At 49.4% G+C, this 19304-nt stretch overlaps 1 protein-coding gene across 3 annotated transcripts in view; it reads left to right on the top strand.

The window, feature by feature from the left end:
• Positions 1-1003: 1003 nt before the first annotated feature.
• The window catches only part of elk3 (ETS transcription factor ELK3), a 46791-nt gene continuing 28490 nt past the window's right edge, over positions 1004-19304 (top strand). Inside the window, exons 1-2 of one of the 3 annotated variants that reach the window (XM_055652760.1) lie at positions 1004-1221; positions 6931-7184. The gene's annotated coding sequence lies outside the window, so the exon portion shown is untranslated. Of the gene's footprint in view, positions 1222-6930; positions 7185-19304 lie in introns of those variants that run through there. The other 2 variants (XM_055652759.1, XM_055652762.1) reach the window with 2 other exon arrangements.

Here is a 19304-nt window from a genome sequence, read left to right as displayed (position 1 = left end):
AAGCTAGAGATTCACAGCTGTGAAGCTCAACAGACATCAACGTTACCGGTCGGTTATCCTTGGTTCTGAAAACTACTGCTTACGGTTTTTTCCCCCAATGAGCCAATGAAATTCACCGGTCAGCACCGGCTACAACCTACGAGAACCTTCGACCTCCCGGCAACCCACAGGGACCTCCTGGTGACCACCCGCGACCATGTGGCGACTGCATAGTCTCCTGCAATCCCCTAAAAAAATCACCTAAGTGGGACAGGCCCATTACAGCGCCAGACGGGTGCTGTCTGTGCGGAGTTTGTACGCTCTCCCCGTGACCGCGTGGGTTTTCTCCGGGTGCTCCGGTTTCCTCCCACACTCCAAAGACGTGCAGGTTTGTAGGTTAATTCGCTTGGTCTAATTGTAAAACAAATGCCCGTCGTGTGTAGGATAGTGGTGGTGTGTGGGGACAGGTGGGCCGAACGGCCTGTTTCTATGCTGTTTCTGTAAACTAAACAAAAAGTATGTTTAGTGAGGGGGGGTGAGAGGGGAGGGGGAGACAGGGGAGAGAGGGTGAGAGAGAGGTGAGAGAGGGGGAAAAGAGAGGAGAGAGGGGAGAGGGGAGAGAGGGAGAGAGAGAGAGAGGGGGGAAGGAGAGAGAGAGAGAAAGGGAGGGGGAGAGGGGGAGAGAGAGGGGAGAGGTGAGAGAGATGAGAGAGGGGGGAGAGAGAGGGAGAGAGATGAGAGAGACGGAGGGGGAAGGGGGAGACAGAGAGGAAGAGTGAGAGAGGTAGAGGGAGGAAGAGAGGTAGAGGGAGGAAGGGAGGAAAAAAAGAGAAAGAGAGAGAGAGAGAGAGAGGGAGAGGTGACACGCCGAGGGGAGGGGGGTGCGCGGGGGGGTCCCGGGGGCGGCCGGAGCCGGAGCTGGGGGCGGGGGGGCAGGTCTGTCCGGGCGGGGGGGACGGGGACGGGGACGGGGACGGGGGGGACGGGTCGAGCCGGGCCGGGCCGGGAGGGGAGAGAGTTGTTTACACAGACTTGCCGAGCGCCCTGGGGAATAACGCGGAGAGGAAGTGATCCGGAGCCCTTGTCTGCCTGATCCAGTTTCCTGCTCCGGGGAGGATCTGGTTACCGCGGCCGCGCTCTCCGTCCGTCCGTCCGTCCGATCGGCCATGGGACGCCGAGGCGCCGATCCGCGCTGAGCTGAGCTGAGCCGAGCCGAGGGGAGCGGCGCCACCGGCTGTCGGGGTAAGACTCGCGGCCCAGGGCGGCGGACACTGGGGTCCCGGACACTAGCGGCCCGGGGGTGGGGGGGGAGAGAGGGGGGTAGGGGACAGGGGAGGGAGGTGGCGTGAGTGTGTCTGGTTGAGAAAGGGTCGGATCAAGTCAGGAGGGTAGTGGGACACTTACACCCCGCACCCCCTGTGGTCTGTGGCTCCTGTCCGGGGGGGTGAAGGCCCTGGGTTTGAGGGGCGAGGGGGGTGGTGGAGAGGGGTGGGGTGTAAGTGGAGGTGGAGGGGAGGGTGTCCGGGGGGTGGAGTGGGGATGCCATCCTGGTCTCTGTGGGGCTGGGGAACTTGGAGTGGGTGATGGTGGGGTACAGAAAGTGTTTGTTCTGTCTGTGGGGGGTGGGGGGTGAATGAGAGGGTCTGTTCTGGGGTGGGGTGGGCGTTTGCAAGGGTTGTAGTGATGTGGTTGTTGTGAGCTGGATCCTGTCTGTGGGGTGGGGTGGGCCGAGTGTGCAAATTGTGCAGTGTGACAGGATGGGCATTGATGGGCCGGTGCGAGCTGGAAGCACTGACAGGTGAGTGTGAGCAGGGAGCACTGACAGGTGAGTGTGAGCAGGGAGCACTGACAGGTGAGTGTGAGCAGGGAGCATTGACAGGTGAGTGTGAGCAGAGAGTATTGGTGGATGCATGTGAGCGGGGAGTACTGGTGGACGAGTGTGAGCAGGAAGTGCTGGCAGGTGAGTGTGAGCAGGGAGCGTTAGGGGGCCTGCCAGTCGAGTGTGAGTGGGGGTGTAGTGGGGGAGTGTGGACATGGAGTCTGGTGGGAGAGTGTGAGAAAAGGAGTGTTGGCAGCTGTGTGCGAACAGGGCATTGGCAGCGGAGTGAGCAGGAAATGCTGGAGAGCAATTGTGAGCAGGAAGTGTTTGTGGACAAGTGTGAACATGGGGGGGTTTGATGGGCAAGTGTGAGCAGGGACGTTGGCAGACACGTGCGCAGATTGCTGGTGGACAGGCGTGAGCAGGGAGTATTTGTGGATAAGTGTGAGCAGGGAGTGTTGGTGAACAAGTGTGAGCAGGGAGTGTTGGTGAACAAATGTGAGCAGGGACTATTGGTCGACAAGTGTGAGCACAGTGTTGGTGAACAAGTGTGAGCACAGGGTCTGGTGGGCAATTGTGAATGAGTGTCTGGTAGGCGTGTGGGAACAGGAGTGGTGACGAGTGAGTGTGAATAAGGCTTGTTGGCAGAGAAGTGTGAGCAGTGGTGTGTGAGCTGTGATGAGTGTGAGCAAGAGGGGGGGTTCATTAGGGAAGGGTGCATTGGACGGGAGGGTGTGAGGGGCACGGGGTCGGGACTGTGTCAGGTGTAGTGGTGGTCAGGGTCAGAGTGGTGACAGGGTTTGTACAGATGGGAGGGTGCGGGGGCAAGTGTGTTGTGCTGCAGAGGTGGGGGGGAGATTGAGGTTGTGTGCAGGGAACGGGCTGAGTGAGTGGGATTCTGAGGCAGTGTGTGGAGAGGAGGAGGGGGAGGGGGCTGCTTTCCGTACTCTTCCTTCGCCTGTCTAGAAACAGCAAGAACTTAATTGCCTGTAGCTTCCGGTTTGAAACTGGCAGCAAGCAACATACTGGGAATGAGTCACCAGTGGAAACAAAGACTCTCTTGGTCTCCAAGTTGCAAGGGGCTGTGAGGTTAACTCCTTGCTGGCTGGCTGTGTCTGCGGCCCCCTGCCCCAGGGCTGTGTTCAGGAGGGGGGGGGGGGAGAGGTTTGACTGAAGTTTGTAGTCTGCCTGTAACCTGATGCTGGGTGCAGGATGTGAGTGGTGCTCCCTGAATTTTCCACTCTCTGCTGCAGAGAAGCGAGTTTAGTCACGACTCAGCAATGTCTGCACACACAGAACCTAAATCTCATTAAAGGCTTTCCGCTTTGCAACACTGCTGTTTTGTACCGTTGCAAAGAAACTGTGTGCGTCTGAGAAAATAACAGTCGCTGGCCCTGCCTGTGTGTCTCGATTTAATGTGTAGGAATGAACTGCAGATGCTGGTTTACACCGGAGATAGACACAAAGTGCTGGAGTACCTCAGCAGGTCATAGGTCACAGAAAATAGGAATAGGAACCCTTCTTCAGACTGCCTGGCCCGCTGAGTTACTCCAACAATTTATGTCTATCTTTTGTTTCTATTTTTGTTTGTTAAATTTTAATGGCTCCCAGACCCTGTACTAGCTGTTCTGCCATTCTGTTCGCTGATGTTCATTTGTACGTTGATTTAGTTCAGTTTAGTTTATTGTCACGTGTACTATAGACAATCGACAATAGGTGCAGGAGTAGGCCATTCGGCCCTTCGAGCCAACACCACCATTCAATGTGATCATGGCTGATCATCACCAATCAGTACCCCCGTTCCTGCCTTCTTCCCATATCCCCTGACTTCGCTATTTTTAAGAGCCCTATCTAACTCTCTTGAAAGTATCCAGAGAACCTGCCTCCACCGCCCTCTGAGGCAGAGAATTCCACAGACTCACAACTCTCTGTGAGAAAAAGTGTTTCCTCGTCTCCGTTCTAAATGACTTCCCCCTTATTCTTAAACTGTGGCCCCCGGTTCTGGACTCCCCCAACATCGGGAACATGTTTCCTGCCTCTACCGTGTCCAAACCCTTTACAATCTTATATGTTTCAATAAGATACCCTCTCATCCTTGTAAACTCCAGAGTGTGCAAGCCCAGCTGCTCCATTCTCTCAGCATATGACAGTCCCGCCATCCCGGGAATTAACCTTGTAAGCCTACGCTGCGCTCCCTCAATAGCAAGAATGTCCTTCCTCAAATTGAACTATAGTGAAAAGCCTTGGTTGTGTGCTAACCAGTCAGCGGCGAGGCAATACTTGATTACACTTGAGCCATCCATAGTATACAGATACTGGATAAATGGAATAATGTGAATAACGTTTAGTGCAAGGTAAAGTCTGGTCAAAGATACTCCGAGGGTCACCAATAAGGTAGATACTAGTTCAGGACTGCTTAAGATGGTTCTATACATTTTGCCTGATGGGAGAGGGGAGAAGAGGGAGCGGCCAGGGTGCGACTCGTCCTTGATTACGCTGCTGGCCTTGCCGCGGCAGCGTGAGGTATAGATGGAGTCAATGGAAGGGAGGTTGGTTTGTGTGATGGTCTGGGCTGCGTCCACTGCTCTCTGCGATTTCTTGCGGTCCCGAACCATGCTGTGATGCATCGCGATAAAATGTTTTCCGTGTCACGTCTGTAGAACTTGGTGAGCAGTTGTCCTGCCTTTGCAGCATTTCCCACGTACCCATCATGGAGTCACAGAATGGTACAGTGTGGAAACAGGCCCTGTGGCCCAACCTGCCCACACCGGCCAACTTGTCCCATCTACATCATGTCCTGAATGGCATCAGCACCTCGTGGAGCTGCTCTCCACATCTGGCCTTGTGAAGAACGTTGTCATTGACCCGAGTCTTGATGCTTCAGAACAATGGAGTTTGCTGCCACTTCACGTGGAGACCACGCGTTGTGTTCACAGTGACACTGACTGGTGGTGGTGAGCTGGAATGGCCAAACCGTGGAGAGAAAGAGCTTGCGTTTGAGTAACGTCACACAGTGGACTTGCCATTCTCATCCCTTGGCCCGATGCACGGCGAAGGAAATGCAGATGCCGGCTTACACCGAAGATAGGCACTAAATGCTGGAGTAACTCAGTGGGACGGGCAGCATCTCTGGAGAGAAGGACGGGGTGGCGTTTTGGGGTCAAGAATCTTCTTCGGATTGCGTGTCGGGTTTGTGAGGATGCCTCCTGGGCCTTGAGACCGTGCAGTGCCAGCGGTCACACACTTGGGCCTGAGTTAGTCCGGTCTTCCAGCCGATGCCTCGAATTTCACAAGCAGCAGTATGGTAAAGGAGCAGAGAGTGCACAGTGCAGCTTTGGAGAGATGTGCCTTGCATATTGTGGCTGTAGAAGTGAGTAAATATCATGATGAATGTGTCCGTGTTCAGACAGGCCCTGTGTTTTGGCTCTTCACGTGTAAGTGACCTTTGGAGAATGCTGGGCTTTACTTAGTGCTGGACTTCAGAATCATCCTGGAATGCACAGTATTTATAATTCTTTAGTCAGAGGGTGGTGAATCTGTGGAGTTAATTGCCATAAACGGCTGTGGAGGCCAAGTTAGTGGATATTTTTATGGTGGCGATTGATTAGTATGGGTGTCAGAGATTATACAGCATGGGGTTGAGAAAGAAAGATTGAACAGCCCTTCATTGAATGACGGAGTAGACTTGATGGGCCGAATGGCCCAATTCTGCTCCTAAATAAAAAACAAAACAAAAAAAATTCTTGAGGACACTGCAAAACGTCCACTGCAGTCCACCATTCAATAGCTTTCTACATGAATCAGGGTACACTTGTCCCTACACCACCTCCCTCCACTCTATCCAGGGACCCTGACATAGAAACATAGAAAATAGGTGCAGGAGTAGGCCATTCGGCCCTTCGAGCCTGCACTGCCCGCCATTCATGGCTGATCATCCAACTCAGTATCCCGTACCTGCTTCTCTCCATACCCCCTGATCCCTTTAGCCACAAGGGCCACATCTAACTCCCTCTTAAATATAGCCAATGAACTGGCCTCAACTACCTTTCAGGGGAGGCAGAGGTTCACTTGTACCTCATCCAACCTCATCTACTGCATCCACTTTTCAAGGTGTGGACCGCTATATATCGGTGGACCATACGTAGACTGGCCGATTGTTTCGCTCAACACCTTTGTTCAGTCCGCCTGGGCCGACGTGATCTCCCGGCTGTTAAACACTTTAAATCCTCCTCCCATTCCCACACTGACCTTTCTGTCCGGGGCCTCCTCCATTGTCACATGCAAACTGGAGGAGCAACACCTCAAATTTTGCTTATTCAGCGGCATGAACGTTGATTTCTCTATTTGCAAATAACCCTTTGCATTCCCTCTCTTTCCGTACCTCCCCCACCTTAGTTGTGGTACTAGTTTCACTGTCGTACTGTTGAGTTTCACCATCTAGATAACTTATCATCACCCAGCCCATGGCCAACAATGGACCATTGTGGGCTCCACCTTTCCTTGATCATCATTACTTTTGGCATATTTTGCATTTCATTTGTTCTTTATCCCTTTAAATCACCGCCTATATCTCTCGTTACCCTTTAGTCTGAAGAAGGGTCTCGACCCGAAACATCACTTATGCCTTTTCTCCGGGGGTGCTGCCTGACCCGCTGAGTTACTACGGCTTTTTGTGTGATTCTTCGGTTCAAACGAGCATCTGCAGTTCCTTCCTACACAACTTGAGAGGGATTTTGTTTTGGCGCGCTCAATAAAGGAATTGAATGATATCACCTTTTAACTAGGTGGCCCAGTTGTGCAGCGGTAGAGTTGCTGCCTTACAGCACCACAGACCCGGGTTAAATCCTGACAATGGGTGCTTGATTGTACGGAGTTTGTACGTTCTCCCCGTGACCTGCGTGTGGTTTCTCCGAGACCTTCGGTTTCCTACCACATTCCAAAGACGTGCAGATTTGTAGGTTAATTGGCTTGGCATTATTGTAAATTGTCCCTGGTGTGTTTAGGATAGTGTTAGTGTGCGGGGATCGCTGGTCGGCGCGGACCCGGTGGGCCAAAGGGCCTGTTTCCGCGCTGTGCCTCTATCTCAAAGCTAAAGGTTTAGTTTGCGTTGTTGTTTCTGCCCCTTTCTGCAGCTCGCCTCGGCAGTGCTGTGAAGCTATAATGAAAGGAAGTCCACAATTAGACCGCTTCACAGTTTACTGAGCTGCCGAGCAGACGGCAATGTGCAGGAAATGCCTTCAGGAAGCTGCTACCTAAATCCCATGAGTGGCACCGCATGCAAAGACATCAACAATTGATAAACATTGTTGGTTGCAGCGATCGTTTCCGCAGAAGAAAATGCAACTTATCATTTAATTAATTTTACACGTCAGCAGTCAATAACAAGGTAACAAGTAATTTAGTGGCCAATTATAATATGAATATTTTAATCAATGCATGTTTGGTTATGTTTTGCAAATATACAACTGTTGCAGCCGTATATATTTGCATGTTTATCCAGCATTTATTATGCTCCTGGTGGTGGACAGATTTCCTGTCAGCTTTCCCCATTATAAATTCAAGTACCTGTTTGTAATGGAAACGGCCTATGTAAACCTCTCACTATGATCCCACACTCTTGCCAATGTTGGTCTGCAGAGCAGCTGAGGAATGGAGTTGATCTTGACCTCCCATGTGGAACGTGAGGGCAGTGTGACCTGTACAATTCAATGACTGCAGGAAGCAGCCACACTCTTTCTATCATCGAACCTTTCTGCATTTCTTTCTTCTTTCCTTCCTTCCAACTCGTTATCTCAGCCATCTTTTTCTGGCCACATTTTATTGGTCTCATTTGCAAAAAAATGCTACTGGTTCTTTTCCTTCAGGTGATATACAGAGTCTCCCAACTTCACGGTCGTTTGTATATTAAAGAAAAATAGTTTTGGGTGTTGTCTGTATGGAGTTTGTGCGTTCTCCCTGTTGATTGCGTGGGTTTTCTCCGGGTGCTCAGGTTATAGGTTGATTGGCTTTGGTAAGTTGTCCTAAAGCCTCTGTCCCACTTTCACGACCTAATTGGCGACCTCTGCCGAGTTTGCCCTTGACTTATACTCGCAGCATGGTTGCCACGAGGTCGTAGGAGGTCTTCGTAACTCTTCCTCATGCTCGTGAGTGGTCTCCACGTACTCGTGGCCTCAAGTAGGTCGCGGCATATTTTCCAGCCTGATAAAAAAATGTCCACGAGTAAAAAAAAAAGTTTGGCGTGGACAAAATGGATACTTTTTACTCGTAGGTAGGTCGTACGTAGATAGTCGTAGGTCGGTAACTGGCCCGAGGAAAAAAAATGCAAACATGACATAATTTTATCATGTGATCATTTTCCACTCATAGCTAGTCGTAGTTGGTCTTAGGTGTGGAAGACTGAGGTCGAGGGGGGTCGTAGGAGGTCGTAGACATAGTCGTGGGAGGTCTTTTACTTCGGCGAGTTAACACGACCGTGACATTTTTCAACTCATCCAGGGTCTTCTAAACTCGTGGATTAGGACGTCCAAGTGGGACAAGCCCTTTAGTGCGTAGGATAGTGTTAGTGTACGGGGATCGCTGGTCGGAGTGGGCCAAAGGGCCTGTTTCCACGCTGTATCTTTAAACTAAACTGAACTAAATCAACTGACTCTGGGCCGTTGAGCTATAAAAACAGAAAATGTTGCAAATGTAGATGAGAGACTTCTAACTTCTTTTCCTTGATGCATATTGTGGTGATTCTGCAGATTCATCACAGCCTGGTGTTATATTTTATTATCTGTGATACCTGATCCAACCTGTAATGATCAAATACCGACCTTGTGATGATGCACATTTACCTACTCGATAAAACGTACACTTCACCACAGCTGCCTGAGCTGCTGCCTCATGGTCGGAGTGACCCAGTTCATAGGTTCTAGGAGCAGAATTAGGCCATTCAGCCCATCATGTCTACTCCGCCATTCAATCATGTTTGATCTATCTTTCCTTCTCAACCCCATTCTCCTGCCTTCTCCCCGTAACCCCTGACACTCGTACCAAACAAATATCTGTCATCTCCGCCTTAAAAGTATCCAATGACGGCCTCCACAGCCTTCTGTGGCAATAAATTCCACAGATTCACCACCCTCTGACTGGAGAAATTCCTCCTCATCTCTTTTCCAAAGATATGTTATTTTATTCTGAAGCTGTGGCCTCTGTCCTAGACACTCCCGCTGGTGGAAACATCCTCTCCACACTCACTCTATGTAGACCCGATTCAATCCCAACCTTGGGTACTGTCTGTGTGGTGTTTGCACGTTCTCCCCGTGACGGTGTGAATTTCCTCCGGGTGCTCCGGTTTCCTCCCTCGTCCCAAAGATGTGCAAGTGTATCGGTTAATTCCCCTCTGTAAATTGTCCCTCGGGTTCAAATGTTTTGCCCGCTGGGGGAGGGGACAGGAGGGAGTGGTCAGGGTGCGACTCGTCCTTGATTATGTTGCTGGCATTGCCGAGGCAGCGTGAGGTGCAAATGGAGTCAATAGAAGGGAGGTTAGTTTGGGCTGCGACCACAACTCTGTGCAATTTCTCGCGGTCTTGGATGGAGCTGTTCCCAAACCAAGCTGTGATGCATCTTGAAAAATACATTCTGCAGCGCATCACTACGACAATCTCGCTGTCGTCCGAACATTCACCCACATTACAGACTCTCCGTTGCACAGTAGCTCCTGTTAGCAGACTGCGCAGGGCTCCTCCAAACCAACCTTTCCTCTTTAGTTTCAATGCAAAACAATGGCACAACTGGATGACAGTGGCTCAGCTGGTAGTGTTGCTGTCCAACAGCGCTGCAATCCTGTCCTCAGTGCTGTCCGTGTGGAGTTTGCCTGTTCTCCCTACGACTCTTCGTAAGTTCATAAGTGATAGGAGCAGAATGAGGCCATTTGGCCCATCAAGTCTACTCTGCCATTCTATCATAGCTGATCTATCTTTCCCTTTCAACCCCATTCTCCTGCCTTCTCCCCACAACCCCTGACACCCGTACTAATCAAGAATCTATTATTCTCAACCTTAATAATATCCATTGACTTGGCCTCCACAGCCCTCTATGGCAATGAATTCCACAGATTCACCACCGACTTAGGAAATTCCTCCTCATCTTCTTGAAGGTACGTTCTTTTATTTCGAGGCCTCTGGTCTAAGACTCTCCCACTAGTGGAAACATCTTCTCCACATCCACTCTATCCAGGCCTCTCACTATTTGGTGAGGACTACAGGAGCGGGGATGCAGACTTCTGCAGGCAGGCCAAGTACAAGCTGAGAAGAGAAAATCAGAGCTGCCAAGGAAAGGTACTCTGAGAAGTTGAGGAGCAAGTTGTCAGCTATTGACTCTTCTTCAGTTTGGAAGGGATTGCAAGAAATCACCAGCTACAAGAGGAAAGCCCCCGGCTCCTTGGACAGTCGTCAGCTGACCAACGACCTGAATGACTTCTACTGCATGTTCGATAAACAGAAACATAACCCTGGTAACCCCTCTCCTCCCCCCACCCCTCCCTAATCACTACTTACACCCACTCACAGCCTGACTCCAGTCTGCAAAGACTGGACCCTCGTCCATTACCCACCCCCTCCTTGCTGCCCAACATCAGTCTGGCCACTTCTCCATCAACAACAATAGCAATTGAGGAGGTGGAGAGGCTGTACAGAAGACAGAGAAGCCGGAAATCTCCACTGTTTCCCCCTCTACCCTCAAGCTCTGTGCTGAACAACTGGCACCGATCTGCACAGCCATTTTCAACCAGTCCCTGCAAACCTGCCTGCTTCAAAGTCTCCACCATTGTCCCTGTATCCAATAAGACAAGGATTACTGGTCTTAATGACCACTGTCGCACTGACCTCTGTAGTCATGAAGACCCTTGAAAGGCTTGTGCTGGCCCACCTGCAAAATATCACAAACCCCCTTCCGGACCCCCTGCAGTTTGCTTACTGGGCCAATAGATCAGTAGATGACGGAGTCAACCTGGGCCTACACTTCATCCTCCAGCACCTAGACCACCAGGGGACCTATGCGAGGATCCTGTTTATGGATTTTAATTCTGCATTCAACACCATTGTGCCAGAGCTTCTACACTCCAAACTTCCCCAGTTGACTGTGCCTGAACCCCTCTGTCAGCGGATCACCAACTTCCTGACAGACAGGAAGCAGCATGTGAGGCTGGGAAAGCACATCTCTGACCCGCAGACCCTCAGCATAGGAGCACCGCAAGGCTGCGTACTCTCCCCTCCCCTCTACTCTCTCTACACCAATGACTGCACCTCCACAGACACCTCTGTCAAGCTTCTCAAGTTTGCGGACGACACAACCCTGATTGGACTGATCCAGGATGGGGAGGAATCTGCCTACAGGCAGGAAGTGACACAGCTGGCGTCCTGGTGCCTTCGTAACAACCTGGAGCTTAATGTTCTTAAGACGGTGGAATTGATTGTAGACTTTAGGAGAGCTTCCCCTCCCCTCACCTCACTCACCATCAACAACACCACAGTCACAACTGTGAAGTCTTTTAAGTTCCTGGGAACCATCATCTCCAAGGACCTTAAATGGGGGGCCACCATCGACTCCATGTTCAAACTGGCCCAACAGAGGATGTATTTCCTGCAGCAGCTGAGGAAGCACAATCTGCCACAGGCAATGATGGTCCAATTCTACACGGCCATCGTAGAGTCTGTCCTCACCTTCTCCATCATGGTCTGGTTTGGCTCAGCCACCAAGTACGACATCCGGAGGCTGCAGCCAATCGTCTGATCAGCTGAGAAGCTGAGGTTGGCTACATCCTTCCACCCCCTCCATTGATGAACTGTACACTGCAAGGGCCAGGAAGATCATCTCTGACCCCTCTCACCCTGGCCACAAACTCTTTGAATCACTTCCCTCTGGAAGGCGACTCCGGACTGTCAAAGTCGCCACATGCAGGCATAAAAACAGCTTTTTTCCCACGAGCAGTAACTCTACTCAATAACCAAAAATCTGTAGCCTCCTTTTGCTCTGGTATTTTATTTCATTCACATGTTTAAACTAATATTTTATTCTTAATGTTGTAATGTTTTATGTTTTATTCTTAATTGTTTACTGTATGTCGTGTTAGTTACTTGTGAGCGGAGCACCAAGGCAAATTCCTTGTGTGTGGACATACTTGGCCAATAAACTTATTCATTCATTCATTCAATGCGGTTCCCCCTCATCCTTCTAAACTCCAGCCAGTAGAGGCCCAGTGCTGTCAAACGCTCATATGCGTGGGTTTCCTCCGCTTTCCTCCCACAAGTCAAAAATGTGCAGGTTGGTAGGTTAATTGGTCAGTGTAAGTTACCCCTGATGTACACTCTCACACCATTTAAACAAGTACATAGATAGCTTCGTTTATTATTTTCATAGGTGCAGGGAAAGGTTTTTTGTTGCATGCTATCCATTCAGCAAAAGGAATGTACATGATTCCAATCATGCTGTGTACAGATAGAGGATAATGGGAATAGGTGCAAGATAAAGTCCGATTAAAGATAGTCCAAAGGTCTTCAATGAAGTCGATGGCAGGTCAGGACCACTCTGGTTGGTGAAATGATGGTGAGCTGAGAAGAAACTGTCCCTGAATCTGGAGGTGTGTATTTTCACCCCTTGCCTGATGGTAGAGGGGAGAAGAGGGAGTGGCCAGGGTGACTCCAGGATAGGAAAGGTTTAGAGGGATATGGGCCAAATGGGACTAGCTTAGATGGGCCATCAGTTGGCATGAACAAGTTGGGCTGAAGGGCCTGTTTCTGTGCTGTCTGATTCTGTCACTCTGTGCAGGTGAATGGTTGGAATTGCTGGGAATGTGGGGAGAATGGGCAGTTGTTGACGTGTGTGTGTGGGTCCAGCTGAACTGCCTGTTCCCGCACCGTATCTCAATGACTCCAGACATTGATAGAATACCGAAAGAACCCACCACAAAAAAGGCGAGGACTGGAAACTGGCTGATGCCACTTAGTTATCGGCTGAAAACCAAAGCTCTCAACAGAAAAGAAAGCAAAGCAAGTTTCCGATGGCAACGCGTTTGGTAATAAGAATCAGTCCGCGGAAGATTAATAAATACATCTTGGGAGCATATTTCTCCGAGTGCCTGCAAGGCGTTTGAAGGAAGTGGTTTCTTGTAGACTTCCTCTCACATTGATGTTTGCAATGATTTACAGGCTTCGCCTTGTGTTTAAGAAGGAACTGCAGATGCTGGAAAATCGAAGGTAGACAAAAATGCTGGAGAAACTCAGCGGGTGCAGCAGCATCTATAGAGCGAAGGAAATTTCCTTCGCTCCATAGATGCTGCTGCACCTGCTGAGTTTCTCCAGCATTTTTGTCTACCTACAGGCTTGACCTTGTTGGTTGTTAGTTGTCTACATGTGCTGCACTTTTCCTGGCGCAATCAATGGAAATAAATATCGAGATGTATACTGCATGAGGTGTGAGCTGACTTCATAGGTTCATACATTCTAGGAGCAGAACTAGGCCATAAAGTCTACTCTGCCAATCATGGCTGACCTATTTTTCCCTCTCAACCCCATTCTCCTGCCTACTCCCCATAACCCCTGACACATATACTAGTCATGAATCTATTAATCTCCACAATAACAATATCCATTGACTTGGCCTCCACAGCCCCCTGTGGCAATGAATTCCAGATTCACCAACCTCTGACTAAAGAAATCCTCCCCTCATCTCCTTTCTAAAGGGACATTCTTTAATTCGGAGGTTATGGCCTCTGGTCCTAGACTCCCCCACTAGAGGAAACATCTTCTCCACATCCACTCTATCCAGGCCTCTTACTATTCCGTAAGTTTCAATGACATCCCAATGAGCAGCATCAAAAGGGAGATGAGGAGGAATTTATGCATTCAGTTTCTTTGGGTATTTTAATGCGGAGATTGACAGATTCTTGATTAGTGCAGGTGTCAGGGGCTATGGGGCAAAGGCAGGAGAATGGGTTTAGGGGAGAAAGACAGATCTGCCATGATTGAATGGCAGAGTAGACTTGATGGGCCGAATGGCCTAATTCTGCTCCGATGATTTATGAACATGAAAACAACGATAGAATATTTTGAATACGTGAATAATCTTGACAAAATAATCAAATGTGCTGCCTACATTTATCAAAATAGGCAGCATCTCTCCACCGCCCTCTGTGGCAGAGAATTCCACAGACTCACAACTCTCTGTGAGAAAGATAAACTCATATCTAGCTGGCAGCCTCCAGCCACATCTTGCCCAGTCTGCTTTCCACCGGTACACAACCCCTACCACCGACATCACCACCACCACCACACCCGCCCCACACCCCGGCAATTTACTCTCAACCCTGTGGCTTGCGTTTACTAAACAGATGCGTCCTTCTTCATAGTTTTATCAGTGAGCGGTGTTAGTGGGCAGATCTGAGCACCAGTGACTCGCTGGGATATTCTGAGTTTTCCATCCGTCTAGTTTGATCTGTCTAGTCTGTTTCTTTATACACATTTTATGATCGGTTTGCACTCTGTGTATTTTGTGGGCTGTAATTTTGCAACAGGCTATATATAGCGTTGAGCCTTAAGTTAATACAACAACATCTTCGCATTAAGAGACGCAAAGTCCTGGAGTAACTCAGCGGGTCAGGCAGCATCTTGTAAGACATGGATAGATGATGTTTCAGTTCTGGAGCCTTCAGGGCCCCGACCCGAAGCTTTGCCTTTTCATGTCTTCCAGAGACGGTGCATGAATTGCTGAGTTACTCCAGGACTCTGTGCCTTTTTTGTAAACTAGCATCTGCATTTCCGTGTGTCAACACCTTAGCATTGCAAGTCTGAGTTCTCTACATCCTAACTCCGGCAGTAATCTAAATATTAGGACGCTGGACATCCAGCAACAAAGAAACAACGCCTGTCCCTATTCCTCCTCCCTCGACTCCATCCAGGGATCCCGACAGTCCCTTCAGGTGAGGCAGAGGTTCACTTGCACCTCCTCCAACCTCATCTACTATATCTGGTGTTTTTGGTGTGAAATACTATATATCGGCGAGATCATGCGGCAGGCTCGGTGATCGCTTCGCTGAACACCCTCCGCTCAGTCCGCCTAGGCCTACACTAACTCCTGGTTGCCAAATATGTCAACACTTTAATTCTCTTTCCCATTCCAGCACTGACCATTCTGTTCTGGGCCTCCTCCACTGTCAGAGTGACGCTACTCAAATTGGAGGAACAGCACCTCATATTTAGCTTGGGCTGTGGTATGAATATTGATTTCGCCGTCCCTCCCCCACCGTAGTCCTGCTAGTTTCACTGTTCGTATCCTTCTGCTATCACCGCTGCCACAGCCAACAATGGACCATTGTGGGCTCCACCTTTCGTTAGGCACCAGTGCTGGCTATGATTTGTTTGAAACCTTTTCATACCTCTAGTCTCCCTCTCCCCGGACTCTTAGTCTAAAGAAGTGTCTTGACACAAAACATCACCCATTCCTTTTCTCCAGAGATGCTGCCTGACCCACTGAGTTACTCCAGCATTTTGTGTCTATCTTCGGTGTAAACCAGTATCTTCAATTCCTTCCTACACAGATAGTTTTTGAAATGTGGTTATTGTAGTTGTTTAGGAAATACCAGTGTGAGTTTATATAGTGAAAACTTCCTCAAATGCAGTGGGATAATGGCCAAATGATTTTAAAATTGATGTTGAGGAAAGGATAATTGATGGCTCGGACACCAAGGATAGGTTCCACACCACCTGTCAGCAAGATACTGGGCAGCACAGTGGTGCAGCGGTAGAGCAACTGCCTCACGGCGCCAGAGACCCGGGTTCAATCCTGACTACGGGTGCTGTCTGGACGGTGGTTATTCCGGGATCTCTGGTTTCCTCCCACACTCCAAAGACGGATTTGAGTATAGGAGCAGGGAGGTTCTACTGCAGTTGTACAGTGTCTTGGTGAGACCACACCTGGAGTATTGCATACAGTTTTGGTCTCCTAATCTGAGGAAAGACATTCTTGCCATAGAGGGAGTACAGAGAAGGTTCACTAGACTGATACCTGGGATGTCAGGACTTTCATATGAAGAAAGACTGGATAGACTCGGCTTGTACTCGCTAGAATTTAGAAAATTGAGGGGGGGATCTTATAGAAACTTACAAAATTCTAAAGGGGTTGGACAGACTAGATGCAGGAAGATTGTTCCCGATGTCGGGGAAGTCCAGAACAAGGGGTCACAGTTTAAGGATAAGGGGGAAATCTTTTAGGACTGAGATGAGAAAAACATTTTTTACACAGAGAGTGGTGAATCTCTGGAATTCTCTGCTACAGAATGTAGTTGAGGCCAGTTCATTGGCTATATTTAAGAGGGAGTTAGATGTGGCCCTTGTGGCTAAAGGGATCAGGGGGTATGGAGAGAAGGCAGGTACGGGATACTGAGTTGGATGATCAGCCATGATCATATTGAATGGCGGTGCAGGCTCGAAGGGCCGAATGGCTGACTCCTGCACCTATTTTCTATGTTTCTATGTACAGGTTTGTAGGTTAATTGGCTTTGGTAAAATTGTAAAGTGTCCCCAGTGTGTAGGGTCGTGTTAATGTGCAGGGATCACTGGTCGGCATGGACTCAGTGGGCCGAAGGGCCTGTTTCCTTGCTCTACCTCCGCAGTTTGTTTCTTACTCTCGGTGTTTAGTTTATTTTTGATTAGTTTAAAACTGAAATAAATTAAATACCGAGAGCAAGAAACAAACTGCTGGAAATGAAACTCTGCAAGTCAAGCAGCAGCTGTGGAGGCAAACGGGCCATCGATGTGTTGAGTTGAGATCATGCAGTAAGACTGAGATTGGAGAGGAGCAACGGGCTGTAGACTGGAGTGAAAGGGAGGGGTTTGACCGAGGCTGGGCCGTGAGAGGTGGAAGCAGATAAGGGGGGTGGTGGGAAGGGGGGAAGGGAGAAGAGATGATGGGCTGATGGAACCGACTGGAGGAGGGGGGTGGGGACGGGGTGGAGTGGTGCTCCTGATTAGCATTTGGTCACACCGTGACTGCGGAGATAGCTGAGGCCAGACAGGTGGGAATGGGGAGGAAATTGGAAGAACCTGCATCCGGTAGCTTTAGACAGCTTAGTTTAGTTTAGAGACAGTGAGAAAATAGGCCCTTCCCTCACTTGTGATGGAAGGAACTGCAGATGCTGCCTTACCCCGAAGATAGACCTGGCCTGGAGTAACTCAGCAGGTCGAGACCCTCCTTCAGACCTGAAACGTTACCTATTCCTTCTCTAAAGAGATGCTGCGTGGCCCACTGAGTTACCCTAGCATTTTGCGTCTACCTTCGGTATAAACTAGCATCTGCGGTTCCTTCCTACACATTGTGTTGGCCTAGTTTGACACAAAGTGCCGACGTAACTCAGCAGGTCAAGGCAGCAAAACTGGAAAAAAGGAATAGGCAACATTTCAGGTCGAGACCCTTCTGGAGAAAAACTGATGGGTGACATTTCGGGTCAGGGCCCATCTTCAGACATGCCTTCGTGTGTCAGCCGCGTTTGGATTAGGCTCTGAACGCAATCTTTGTGCCCGAGTCTAAAAGCTGAAACTGAACCTCAGAGGGCAGTGTGGACAAACACTTTGTGCCTTCCTCTTAATTATAGCCTTACGCTGAACAAGTCTCCCTGTAGACGTTGGACTGCAGTTCACAGTGCGGCATATTCATAAGTTGATAAGTGATAGGGAGCAGAATTAGGCCATTCGGCCCATCACGTTGACACCGCCATTCAATTGTGGCTGATCTATCTTTCCCACTCAACCCCATTCAACCGGGAGATGAGGAAAGACTGAAAAGGAGATGAGCAGGAATTTCTTTAGTCAGTGGGTGGTGAATCTGTGGAATTTATTGATACAGACGGCTGTAGAGGTCAAGTCAATGGATATTTTTAAGGCGGAGATTGATAGATTCTTGATTAGTACAGGTGTCAGGGGTTATGGGGAGAAGGCAGGAGAATGGGGTTGAGAGGGAAAGATAGATCAGCCATGATTGAATGGTGGAATAGACTTGATGGGCCGAAAGGCCTAATTCTGCTCCTAGAAATTATGAGCTAAGGTTCAGTGTGATGCCAGGCTGTCGAAATGTTCCTTGCAGTTTATTAACTGAGTACTCAGAGTTGTTTATAATGAAGAAAGTAGATGAAGCAATCTGATTCATCCAATTTGAACTGGGCCGAGAAAGGTACCGTGCATGTACGGAGCCCCCTAGTGGTCACAGGGATTGCAGCAAGCCCACAGTACAGTACAGTTGGTGTGGCGCAGTGGTAGAGTTGCTGCCTCACAGCGCCAGAGAGCTGGGTTCAATCCTGACTACGGGTGCTGTCTATACGGCGTTTGTACGTTCTCCTCGTGACCACGTTGGTTTTCTCCGAGAGCTCCAGGTTTCCTCCCACACTCCAAAGATGTACAGGTTTGTAGGTTAATGGGTTTTGGTAAAAATTGTAAATTCTCCCTAGTGTAGTGGGCCAAAGGGCCTGTTTCCATGCTGTATCTCTAAATCTAATCAAAATCTATTGTTCTATGCAGGACATTTTTAGCTGAGGTCCTTGAAAATGGTGTCGCTGGTAGATAGGGTGGTCAAGAAGACTTTCCGCACATTGGCTTTCTCCTCAGAGTATTGAGTATAGAAGTTGGGAGGTCATGGTGCAGTTATATAAGATGTTGGTGAGGCCACATTTAGAGTATTGTGTTCACTTTTGGGCAGCATGTTATAGGAGAGACGTTGTTAAGCTGGAAAAGGATGTAGAGAAGATTTACGAAGATGTTGCCGGGACTAGAGGGTCTGAGCTACAGGGAGAGGTTGAGCAGGCTGGGACTATTCCTTCGAGCGCAAGATGATGAGGGGGTGGTCTGTTAGAATTGTACAAAATCATGAGAGGAATAGATCGGTTAGACGCACAGAGTCTCTTGCCCATAGTAGGAGAATCGAGAACCAGAGGACATAGGTTTCACGTGAGGGGGGAAAGATTTAATAGGAACCAGAGGGGTCATCTTTTCACAGAAAGGATGGTGGGTGTATGGAACGAGCTGCCAGAGGAGGTAGTTGATGCAGGTACCTTCACATTGTTTCAGAAACATTTAGACAGGTGCATGGAAAGGATAGGTTTAGAGGGATATGGGCCAAACACAGGTATGTGGGACATGTTGGTCGCTGTGGGTAAGTTGAGCCAAAGTGCCTGATTCCACCTTGTATGACTGTATGAAGTCCCACTCTCCCTGCCAACAGCCCGGCGTGTGGGAGAGGGGAGGTTGAGGTCGACACACGCTGCTGGGCTGTTCCTTGAGACGTTGCCCTGAGCCACTGAGCTCCGTGATTAGGCTCCCACATTAAGACTAGACTGCCCGAGGGAGGAGAGAGTGTCAGTCGGACAGGCAAATCCTTTAATCGTCTCACCAATCTCAATTATTTCTCCCTGTAATCTTCTACACCCAAGGGACGTACGTAACCTTCCTCGTCTTTGCAAGCTGCCTTCGTGAGTTAACCC

This window comes from Leucoraja erinacea, chromosome 22 (assembly GCF_028641065.1).
Source record: "Leucoraja erinacea ecotype New England chromosome 22, Leri_hhj_1, whole genome shotgun sequence".
Lineage (NCBI taxonomy): Eukaryota > Metazoa > Chordata > Chondrichthyes > Rajiformes > Rajidae > Leucoraja > Leucoraja erinaceus.
This window is presented reverse-complemented; position numbering and strand designations above follow the sequence as displayed.